Raw genomic sequence first — 12,564 nt, 5'->3', positions numbered from 1 at the left:
TTGCATGGATCAATGAAGATGGAGGCTGGAGGGAGTGAGGTGTATGTGTTCAATAGGCATTTAAACATGGTGCCGAGAACTTTGAACCCACCAGCTAATGGGTGGGCAAACAAATTAACTCTCGACTGGCCAGGTGATTTGGTCCGATGCTTGCATGTGCATAATTAATTCGCTTCCAAACATGGAATATGCCATAATTATCCCGACCACTGGGCAGGTCACCAACGGAACCACACTTTGTAACAAAAGTGAAAAATGTTTCTGAATGAAATGTTTTTTTTTTCTATTTATAAATTTAGAGTACCCACTTCATTTTTTCCAATTAAGGGGCAATTTAGCGTGGCCAATCCCCCCAGCCTGCACATCTTTGAGTTGTGGGGGAGAGACCCACACAGACACGGGGAGAATGTGCAAACTCCATACGGACAGTGACCCAGAGCCGGGATCGAACCTGGGACCTCGGCGCCGTGAGGCTACAGGGCTAACCACTGTGCCACCGTGCTGCCCCTGAATGAAATGTTAATGTCCGGGCTTTAGGTGGATGTTAAAGGTTCTCTAACTCAAAAAAAAATATTTAAATGTTGCAAGAATCTTTATCTCCTATTTTTCACTTTAATGTTTAGACCTCTTTATCATAGAATCTACAGTGCAGAAGGAGGCCATTCGGCCCATCGAGTCTGCACCAGCTCCTGGAAAGAGCACCCTACCCAAGGTTAACACCTCCACCCTATCCCCATAACCCAGTAACCCCACCCAACACTAAGGGCAATTTTGGACACAAAGGGCAATTTATCATGGCCAATCCACCTAACCTGCACATCTTTGGACTGTGGGAGGAAACCGGAGCACCCGGAGGAAACCCACGCACACACGGGGAGGATGCGCAGACTCTGCACAGACAGTGACCCAAGCCGGAATCGAACCTGGGACCCTGGAGCTGTGAAGCGATTGTGCTATCCACAATGCTACCGTGCTGCCCACCTTTACATTTCTTCCACGTGATGTTTTCCACCCTGAATCTGTGATTAATAATGGAAATGATCTGAGCCACGAATATTAAGTAAATGAACGTATCACCAATCTGGTAAATTTTGTGCAGTCCATTTGAAACCAACCATCTAGAAAAGGCACCTTCCTTCTCTCTCATACTTTTATTAGATTCAGTTTGATCTCTCTTCATTTTACAAGGCAGAGGTGCAGAATGACGTGAAATGTTGCCCTGTTGCAAGTCCCGTCTAATCTTTGTCAATACAGAAGTAACATTGATAGATGCTAGATACAATAAATGATTGGGAATTGAAGAACACATTAATGACAGCTGATCAATAACCTTGTCTGATTATGATTGAATAAATTCCTATGAACACGACAGAAAGACATCTGCCAATAAGTATCAGAGGAAATAATTGAACAGGACACGATAGAAATGGAACAGATACTTCAACCTTTAGTCGCACATCTTTACCTTTGAGTCCCTATCGCTCCAGAATGCTTTTGGTTTAGTTGTATTTCAGGTCACGTGTCCTCGACATGTTGCAGATCCTTCTCCTCAATATCACGTTAATGTACTGTAGGCTTGGCAGACAGGAGGCTTCAGGGCAATTGGAATCTGAGATGACAACACAAGAATACCTGATCAATAAAAACTGAAATATAGAAAGGCCGCGTGCAGACACTGGGACATTCACAATGTAAAAATAGCTCCCAGAAAAAACAGTAATTTAATTTGTCACAAGTGTTTAATGTTTAGAGGGAGAATCAAAAGAGAAAAGTAAATTCTAAATTTAAATGTAAAATAATTCAGTTAAGAATTTTATGATCATGCCTAGTTTTGAGGAAGCAGGAGAACGGTACTTTCAAAGTCTGCAAGTGAGGTTTGTGAATGGGGCCCAGTGAATACTTTTGAAAATGTAAATGTGCCGCTCATGTTTCATTGCTAAATCACCAGAGTACGGTGGAAGCTCAGGAGATCCCGGCTGAAAGACAACCCTTATGATTCTCTGAAGATGTGTAGGGCATAACGGTAGCACAAGTGGCTAGCACTTTGGCTTCACAGCGCCAGGGTCCCAGGTTCGATTCCCGGCTTGGGTCACTGTCTGTGTGGAGTCTGCACGTTCTCCCCGTGTCTGCGTGGGTTTCCTCCGGGTGCTCCGGTTTCCCCCCACAGTCCAAAGATGTCCAGGTTAGGTGGATTGGCTGTGCTAAATTGCCCTTAGTTTCCAAAGGGGTTAGGAGGGGTTATGGGGATAGGGAGGAAGTGAGGGTTTAAGTGGGGTGGTGCAGACTCGATGGGCTGAATGGCCTCCTCCTGCACTAAATGTTCGATGTTCGAGGTAACTTCACCACAAGGATGACAGAAGTTCAAGGTCCACTACTTTCTCAGAAAAACTCGGGATGGACAATAAATTCAGGAGGTGCCCACATCGCAAAAATATTATAAATGTATAAAGAATGAAAGTCTATGTAACTCCTATGTAACTTGATCTGATCAGCTGAAGAGAACCAGTTGCTTAAGGTTTATGTTAAATTGTTATTTAAACCAACAATTAATATGATCTCAATTCTTAAAAACAAGAATCATGGGTAGAATAAAGACTGAGAATTGACCCTGGCAAAAAAGATGAAATTATTCTATTTTAAGGAACATCTGAGCAGAGGTCATGGGTTCAATCCTTACTCCAAAGACTTGAGTCTAGAATCTAGGCTGAGATTTCAGCTCGGTAATAAGAGAGAGCTGAACTGTCAAAAGTGCTATTTTTCAGAGGAGATGTTAAACTCAGACCTCAGTTGCCTTCCCGTGCATGTAAATGGTTCTAGGTCATTACTCAAAGAAGGGTTGGGATGTTCTCCCAGATGTCCTGAGCAATATTTACCCCAAATACCTGAAAACAGACTAAGTAATTAACAGTGCTATCAAGCGACATTTCCTCAGCAATCTGCTCACGGACGTTCAGTTTGGGTTCCGCCAGGGTCACTCAGCTCCTGACCTCATTCCAGCCTTGGTTCAAACATGGACAAATGAGCTGAATGCCAGAGGTGAGGTGAGAGTGACTGCCCTTTGACATCAAGGCAGCATCAAGGAACCCTAGCTAAACTGGAGTCAATGGGAATCAGGGGGAAAACTCTCTGCTGGTGTAAGTCATACTTGGCACAAAGGAAGATGGTTGTGGTGGTTGGAGATCAATCATCTCAACTCTAGGACATTACTGCAGGAGTTCCTCAGGGTAGTGTCCTCGGCCCAACCATCTTCAGCTGCTTCATCAATGACCTCCCTTCCAGCATGAGGTCAGAAGTGGGGATGTTTGCGGATGACTGCACAATGTTCAGCACCATTCGCGACTCCTCAGATAATGAAGCCGTCCATGTCCAAATGCAGCGAGACCTGGACAATATCCAGGCTTGGGGCTGACAAGTGGCAAGTCACATTCTCACCACACAAGTGCCAGGCAATGGCCATCTCCTACAAGAGAGGATCTAACCACTGCCCCTTGACATTCAATGGCATTACCATCGCTGAATCCCCTACAATCCACATCCTGGGGGTTACCATTGATCAGAAACTGAACTGGACCCAGTCACATTAATACTGTGGCTACCAGGGCAGGTCAAAGGTAGGAATCCTACATCGAGTAGCTCACCTCCTGACCGCCCGCCCCCCATCCCCCCCAAGCCTGTCCACAATCTACAAGGCACAAGTCAGGAGTGTAATGGAATACTTAGTGGCCAGCAAGGTAGCACAAGTGATTAGCACTGTGACTTCACAGCGCCAGGGTTCCAGGTTCGATTCGCTGCTGGGTCACTGTCTGTGTGGAGTCTGCACGTTCTCCCCGTGTCTGCGTGGGTTTCCTCCCGGTGCTCTGGTTTCCTCCCACAGTCCAAAGACGTGCGGGTTAGCTGGACTGGCCATGATAAATTGCCCTTAGTGACCAAAATATGTTAGGACGGGTTACTGGGTTACGGGATAGGGTGGAAGTGAGGGCTTAAGTGGGTCGGTGCAGACTCGATGGGCCGAATGGCCTCCTTCTGCACTGTATGTCCTATGTAAAAACTACGTAAAACTCTCCACAGCAGCAGATACCTGGGAACCCTACCACCTAGAGGTTCCCCTCTCACCACCCTGACTTGGAAATATATTGGCCGTTCCTTCACTGTCGCTGGGGCAACATCCTGGAATTCCCTCCCTAACAGCACTGTGGGTTTACCTACACCTCAGGACTGCAGAGGTTTAAGAAGGCAGCTCCCCACCACCTTCTGAAGGGCAACTAGGGATGGGCAATAAATGCTGGCCTAACCAGCGACACTTACATCCCATAAATGAATTTTTAAAAATGTGGTCATTTATCACCTGGCTGTTTGAAGGACATTGTTGTGTGTAATTGGCTGCTTGTTTCCCAAATAACCAGAGCAACTTCAAAATGACTCCATTCCTGTACGGCACATGGAATGTCCTTTGGGCATGAAAGGTGCTGCATAAATGCAAGATGTTTCTTTTTATTTCCAAATACAGGAATCCAACAAGTGTCCCTTCTTGTTTTGATAATGGGTGGGATCAGCCACACTTTATTTTATTCTTTATAATGCATTATTTTGGTGCAGTGCAAAGATTATATAAAGAATGTGGATTTCCCAGCAAATTGATGCAATGTAATGGGTGGTGATACCATATAATAATTGCTTCAATAAGTCACCATTCCAGCTCTGGCTTTTTCCCCCAAATACCTCTGCGTATGTTCGGAACAACACAACAGTTTTTGTAAGCAGACTTTATTGAGTGAACTGTATGGTTTGGTGTTGCCCAGGTGTACACTGGGAATATGTGGGATGCCCACCACCTGACCTCATTTTTGCATTAGAAATTATCACGTCGTGAAAGCAATGTGTAAAGGCTAAACTACAGGGTCAGATTTATTTACAAGTAAAATAACACTGAGGCAACAAGAAAAGACGAATCTAGGAGAAACAATGGAGGGTGTTTGAAGAAACATTTAACTCAATACAGAACCAATTCATGCCCCTGAGGGGGTAAAGCTGCACGCCACTGAAAAAGACAGTCATGGACAACAAAAGAGATAAGGGACTGTGTAAAGCTAAAAGGAAGGGTTTATAAAAATGCAAAAAAAGCACAGATCCTACCGAAGGGTAATATACAAACAGCAGCAAAGGGCCACAAAGCAGTTAAAAAGAGCAACTATAGGGATTATGAAAGGAAACTTGCAACAGACATCAAAATCAATAAGAGGTTTGTTAGTTACATTAAAGGAAAGCAGGTGGTCATATAGGCCGGCTAAAGACTGAAAATGGGGATATTGCAGTGACTATGTGGAGATGGCAGACATGTTAAATAATTGCTTTGCCTCAATATTTACACTAGAAAAGTGTAGCCATCTCAGATGGCCATCTGCAAAGGACCATGGGAATTATGGCCAACCCAGGACTCAGACACACTCAGAGCTTGTGTGTGTGTATTTGCAACCCAGATAGCTAGATGCGATCGAAACCCCCACTCGTTTGCATCCTAATGGCCAATTTCCCCATAACAAAAGGACTGTACTCAGGTAACCGATACCGATGCAGACTAACCGGTGCCACTCCCTTTGCTAAGAAAGCTCAAACAGCCAACCGCTCAGGACACACCCAGCCATCAAGGCACCCGCCCCTTTATTGGCCAAAATCGAAGGCAGTGGTTGAAGCCTGTTGAATTATTGGGTCCAAAGCTAAAGACCGGCCCCAAGAGCACAAAATCCCAGAGGGATAAAAAGAGACACAGCCATGTGTTCGGTCTCTCTTGGCCCCGGCCTACTCCTAAAACCAAGTGTAGCATTTTGATAAGAAGACAAGTTCAAGACCAATTATTGCTACCAGACAGATGAGCCCAGCAGAAACGAAGCCACTTCTTCTACCCAGCCACGCAAAATCCAAACAAAGGCCTTATTCATCTGCAAAGAGCCGGTTGCCCTGAAGTTAAGTATAGGTTATTGTAGTTGTTAGGTGTAGTTTAACTTGTAGTGTTTTATGTTGCATGTCGAAGTAATCCTTGTTTGTAAATAAACTATCTTTGAACTTGAACTGACTAACTGGTTGTTTGGTCTTTGATCAATATCTGGTAAAGCCTTGTGGTGGTATCATTTGATACATGGCGACTCTGAAAAGCAATATTATCATTAATAATTGCCATATTTAGTTAATTTGGCAACATTATTGGTGACGCTGGTGGGATAGTATTCCACTCATTAAAAAGAGCAACATTATTGGCATCTCCGGTGCAAATTGGCAACAAAAGGCGGATAGCTACCTCACAGCGCCAGGGTCCTGGATTCAATTTCTGGCTTGGCTGACTGTCTATGTGGAGTTTGCACTTTCTCCCTGTGTCTGCGTGGGTTTCCTCTGGATGCTCCGGTTTCCTCCCATAGTCCAAAGGTTCGGTGGATTGACCATGCTAAATTGCCCCTTAGTGTCCAAAGATGTGCTGATTAGATGGGGCTACAGGGATAGGACAGGGGAGTAGGCCACGGTAGAGTGCTCTTTCAAAGGGTCAGTGGAGACTTGATGAGCCAAATGGCCTCCTTCTGCATTGTTGGAATTCTATGGTTTACAAGAATGATACCTGGACTTCAGGGTTAAGTTATGAGGAGAGATTATACAAAGTAGGCCTGTTTTCTCTAGGGTTTAGAAGGTTATGTTGTGATCTGATTGAAGTCTTCAAGGTATTCACAGGAAAAGACAGGATAGATAAAGATAAACTATTTCCACTGGTTGGAGTTTCTAGAACTAGGGGGCATCGTTTAAAAGCTAGGGCCAGGCCGTTCAGGAACGATGTTGGGAAGAACCTCTACACACAATGGGTGGTGGTGGTTTGGAACTGTCTCCCACACACAGCAGCTGAAGTGTGATCAGTTCATTTAAAATCTGAGGTAGATAATTTTTTGTTAAGCAAAGATGTTAAGGGATATGGGTCATCGGCAGATATATGAAGTTAGGTCACAGATCATCCATGATCTCATTGCATGGAAGAGCAGGTTCGAGGGGCTGAATTGCCTCCTCCTGTTCCTATCTTCCCAGTAGTTCAGTAGAACAGGAACAGCTGCATGATGCATAGTTAGCCCTTAAAAAGGTGTTCCTTGCTATTTCTGATGTGAACAGATTATTTAATAAGAATAAATAGTTGTTCTTTTTCATAGCCCTTCAAGAGGCAGATGGAAACACTGTATGAGGGGCTGTTGCTTCTACGGTGGAACTATGAGCGAGCAGCTAGAGCTATGATTTCATATCAAAGGATTTCTTTCAAGTTGCAGCAACTTTATTTGATGTAAATGTGTGAACAATGATCCACACAGTCTTTAGATCTCTTAAGATGATTTATTAATGGCTGGAAATTGCAACTTTCTTTCTACAGTTCCCCACCCAGATTGAGTTCCGTGCTTTATAATAGCTTTTCCTAATGGTTTAGTAATTGGATAGAGCAGGGTTGCACACATCCTTCTCTGTAACAGTGGACACGTTATCACCCGAAGCCTATTCCCCAGCCATCAAAGAGGACTGCTTTATTGAATGTTTTCGCACTAATACTGTCACTGAAGGCGGTCCTCTGATGAGAAGCTGAGTAAATTGGGTCTGTAGTCTCTACAGTTTAGAAGACTGAGAGGTGATCTCATTGAAACTTACAAAATTCTGAAGTGCTTGACAGGGAAGACTGGGAGACATTGTCTCCGCTTGCTGGGAAAGCTGGACTACGGGAGGCAGGGAACGGGGGGAACCACCTCACGATAGGGGGAACCATCATTTAGGATTGAGATGAGGACAAATTCCTTCACTCAAAGGGTTGAGAATCACTGGAATTCTCTACCCAAGGGGATTGTGGATGCTCCATTGAGGAATATATTTAAGGCTGAGATAGATGGATCCTTGGGGCGGGATTCTCTGGCCACGTTCGCCTGGCGACGGAGGAATCCCGCCCGAGGTCAATGGACTTTTCCATTGTCCACATCTCCCCCGTTTCGATCTTGTGGTGAGCGGGGCTGAAGAATCCAGCGCTTGGTCTCTCGGGAGGATTATGGGATGTGGGGAGTGGGCGGAAAAGTGCAGTTTTCCAGAATCCCAAGATTATTGAATGGGACAGCAGGCTTGATGGGCAGAGTGGTGTACTCCTGCTCATGCTTACTGCAGAGGTTATGATCCAAGTTTTGCTTTGTATTTGTTTTGCTTTTCTCATTTCGTTCTTTATTCCTTTAGATTTATGCAGCCGCTATCCAGCATTTCACACCTCACTCAGACTCACCTTTTGTTTCTTTACTTTACCCATTCACACTCCCATTAGCTTTTGTTATTTAATCTCTTGCCCTCCACCCAATCACAGATCTCCCCTTTTGTTATTCTTGCCACCTTCCCTCCTTTCACTTGTTAAGAACCTATTATATTTGTAATTTCCTACAAGTGTGATGAAAGATCATCAATTTGAAACAGCAACTCTGTTCCCCTCTCCTGATGCTGTTTGACCTGCTGACTATTTCCAGGACTTTCTGTTTTTACTTCAGATTTCCAGCATCTGTAAACGTTGGGCGGCACGGTAGTAAAGTGATTAGCACTGTTACTTCACAGTGCCAGGGTCCCAGGTTCGATTCCCAGCTTGGGTCACTGTCTGTGCGGAGTCTGCACGTTCTCCCTGGGTCTACGTGGGTTTCCTCCGGGTGCTCCGGTTTCCTCCCACAAGTCCTGAAAGATGTGCTGTTAGGTGAATTGGACATTCTGAATTCTCCCTCTGTGTACCCGAACAGGCGCCAGAATGTGGCAACTAGGGGCTTTTCACAGTAACTTCATTGCAGTGTTAATGTAAGCCTACTTGTGACACCAATAAAGGTTATTATTATTATGTTGAATTTGTATTTGAGCAATAGGATAGTCAAGTCTAAAAGCAATTGGTGATGGTTTCAGCAGCATGAACTAAGGCAAGGTTGGAGTTATGGAGGTAGGAGTGCACAGTCTTTTGATGGAGTGGATATAATAATATAATATAATAATAATCTTTATCATTGCAGTAGGCTTACATTAACACTGCAATTAAGTTATTGTGAAAAGCCCCTAGTCGCCAGTCCGGGTACTCAGAGGGAGAATTCAGAACGTCCAATTCACCTAACAGCACGTCTTTCGGGACTTGTGGGAGGAAACCGGAGCACCTGGAGGAAACCCACGCAGACACGGGGAGAACGTGCAGACTCCGCACAGACAGTGACCCAGCGGGGAATCGAACCCGGGTCCCTAGCGCTGTGAAGCAACTGTGCTAATCACTGTGCTACTGTGCTGCCCGTAAGAAGCCCATCTCAGTGTCAAATATGAGACCAAGATTATGGATAATCTGGTTCAGCTTCAAGACAGTTGCCGGAAAGAGGGATGGACTCAGTGGTGGGGAACCAAAATTGTGCTGGAGTTTTCTCTTCCCGATATTTAGATGGGACGTCCATAAAGGAGAACATTAAGATCGCTTGATTGGCATAAACAAAACTACTGGATATTGTAGCAACTCTAAAGTTACATTATGAAATGCACACGTTCTGTTTGTCATCAGATAACAGATAAAACCTCATTATCCAAGAACCATATAATATTACACAGGGTGCCATGGACAAGCCAGAGTTCTGACAGGTAAGGTCTTCGTTTGTGATGAGAAAGCAATAGGAGATGGTGGGAGAACGGTGAGAACTTCAACAGAAACAGCTTTCATCAATGTGGGGAGTTAATAGGCCAGGAGGGGGCCATGGATTCAATGGCAGCTCTCCAGAATCCAGAGAGAGCAGCAACAGCATTCGAGAACGATACAAGATGCTGGGCATAAACTGCAAAAACCTACTGCGGTGTTTAAATCCAATTTTCAAAGTACATGTAACCAATGTGATGCTCTTAAATCCCAATAGATAAATTACGTTCTAAGTACAACTCTGCAGAAGGGGTATAACAAAATTGCCTTATTATCCCCTCCTGCCAATCAGGGAATGTTAACATTTGATTTTGTGGATGTCACATTCGTGTATTTACCTACATTACATGACTTGAGCTGAAGTGCTTTTGTACAGAGGAAATGGCATTTGAATGTCCTTTTACTGTTCTCTTCACAACACTCTGTCTGAGCAGCAATGAGGTTATAATGACAGACATTGGTGACTTTTTAAACCTTTCACTTTCATGTTATATGGAATAATGGAGGATTTTTGAAAGCTGTTATAAGCTCAATTCAACATCTGCAATCTGTCATTATCCTCTGTATCATACACAATATCCACAAGCTTGTGAACATTTCAGTAAAACACATCTTCAGCGAATAAATATCCCTTCTTATCACAAGAAGTGAAAGCAGAACAATGAATGATTGGATAGTTCCAAAAAAACAGTGAGTTCTGAGCGAAGATATGAGAGTGAATAATGAACTGCTCCCTAACATTCAGTTTCATTGAATAACAGCACGTGATCCTTGTGACAAGTATCTGTGGCAGTTTGAAAAATAACCATTGGAACCAAAAAACTTCAAAACTCACCCCTCTATTAAGATTATCAAATTGCTTCCTTATTCCATCCTGAAATCATGTCTCCTTACACCAGAAATAAAGCAGGAGTCGGCTACCAGGCCCGTCCAGCCATCCCACCATTCAATTTAATCACAGCAAATCCATGCTGACCTCAACTCATTCCTCATAGACCTCATTTCCTCCATCTATCAAATATTTATCCACGTCCAATTTAAATACTTCTAATGATTCAGCCTCCGGAACAGAGAATTCCAAACATTCCCCTCCCTCTGGGACAGAGAATTCCAGAGATTCCCCTCCCTCTGGAACAGAGAATTCCAAACATTCCCCTCCCTCTGGGACAGAGAATTCCAGAGAATCCCCTCCCTCTGGAACAGAGAATTCCAAACATTCCCCTCCCTGCAGGACAGTGAATTCCAGAGATTCCCCATCCTCCGGTACAGAGAACTCGGGAAATTCACCACCCTCCGGGACAGGGAATTCCAGAGATTCCCCACACTCCGGGACAGAGAATTCCAGACATTCCCCACCCTCCGGAACGGAGAATTCCAGAGATTCCCCACCCTCCAGGACAGTGAATTCCATAGATTCCCCATTCTCTGGTACAGAGAATTCCAGAGATTCCCCGTCCTACGGGACAGAGAATTCCAGACATTCCCCACCCTCCGGAACAGGGAACTCCATAGATTCCCCAACCTCCAGGACAGAGAATTCCAGAGATTCCCCTCCCTCCAGGACAGAGAATTCCAGACATCCCCACCCTCCGGAACGGGGAACTCCAGAGATTCCCCGCCCTCCGGGACAGAGAATTCCAGACATTCCCCATCCTCTGGTACAGAGAATTCCAGAGATTCCCCGCCCTCCGGGACAGAGATTTCCAGACATTCCCCACCCTCCGGAATGGAGAATTCCAGAGATTCCCCACGCTCCAGGATGGAGAATTCCAGAGATTCCCAACCCTCTGGGACAGAGAATTTCGGAGATTCGCCACCCTCCAGGACAGTGAATTCCAGAGATTCACCACCCTCCGGGACAGAGAATTCCGGAGATTCCCCTCACTTCGGCACAGAGAATTCCAGAGATTCCCAATCCTCCGGGACAGAGAATTCCAGACATTCCCCACCCTGCGGAATGGAGAATTCCAGAGCTTCCCCAACCTCCGGGACAGAGAATTCCAGACATTCCCCACCCTCCGGAACGGAGAATTCCGGAGATTCCCCACTCTCCAGGACAGTGAATTCCAGAGATTCCCCGCCCTCTGGGACAGAGAATTTCAGAGATTCTCCACCCTCCGGAACTGAGAATTCCAAACATTCCCCTCCCTCCAGGACAGTGAATTCCAGAGATACCCCTCCCTCCGGGGCAGAGAATTCCAGAGATTCCCCACCCTCCAGGATGGAGAATTCCAGAGATTCCCCACTCTCCAGGACAGTGAATTCCAGAGATTCCCCGCCCTCTGGGACAGAGAATTTCAGAGATTCTCCACCCTCCGGAACAGAGAATTCCAAACATTCCCCTCCCTCCAGGACGTGAAGCCCAGAAATTCCCCACCCTCGGGGCAGAGAATTCCGGAGATTCCCCACCCTCCGGCACAGAGAATTCCAGACATTCCCCACCCTCCGGAACGAAGAATTCCAGAGATTACCCACCCTCCAGGACAGTGAATTCTAGAGATTCCCCACCCTCTGGGACAGAGAATTCCAGAGATTCCCCACCCTCCAGAATGGAGAATTCCAGAGATTCCCCACCCTCTGGGACAGAGAATTCCAGAGATTACCCTCCCTCCGGGACAGAGAATTCCAGAGATTTCCCCATCCTCTGGTACAGAGAATTCCAGAGATTCCCCACCCTCCGGGATGGAGAATTCCAAAGATTCCCCACTCTCCAGGACAGTGAATTCCAGAGATTCCCCTCACTTCGGGACATAGAATTCCAGAGAGTCCCCACTCTCCAGGACAGAGAATTCCAGAGATTCCCCACCCTCCGGGATGGAGAATTCCAGAGATTCCCCACTCTCCAGGACAGAGAATTCCGGAGATTCCCTAACCTC

The 12,564-nt window shown here is 45.5% G+C and overlaps 1 long non-coding RNA gene across 2 annotated transcripts in view; it reads right to left on the bottom strand.

The window, feature by feature from the left end:
- Positions 1-12,564, bottom strand: part of LOC119977860 — a 51,199-nt gene that overhangs the window by 27,357 nt on the left and 11,278 nt on the right. For both annotated transcript variants that reach the window (XR_005463299.1, XR_005463300.1), the window contains exon 2: positions 1,466-1,609. This is a non-coding gene — a long non-coding RNA (uncharacterized LOC119977860). The remainder of the gene's footprint in view (positions 1-1,465; positions 1,610-12,564) is intronic.

The sequence above is a fragment of the Scyliorhinus canicula genome, chromosome 14, assembly GCF_902713615.1.
Source record: "Scyliorhinus canicula chromosome 14, sScyCan1.1, whole genome shotgun sequence".
Classification (NCBI taxonomy): Eukaryota; Metazoa; Chordata; class Chondrichthyes; order Carcharhiniformes; family Scyliorhinidae; genus Scyliorhinus; species Scyliorhinus canicula.
The sequence above is the reverse complement of the archived record's forward strand: the minus strand, read 5'-3'. Positions and strand labels throughout refer to the sequence as shown.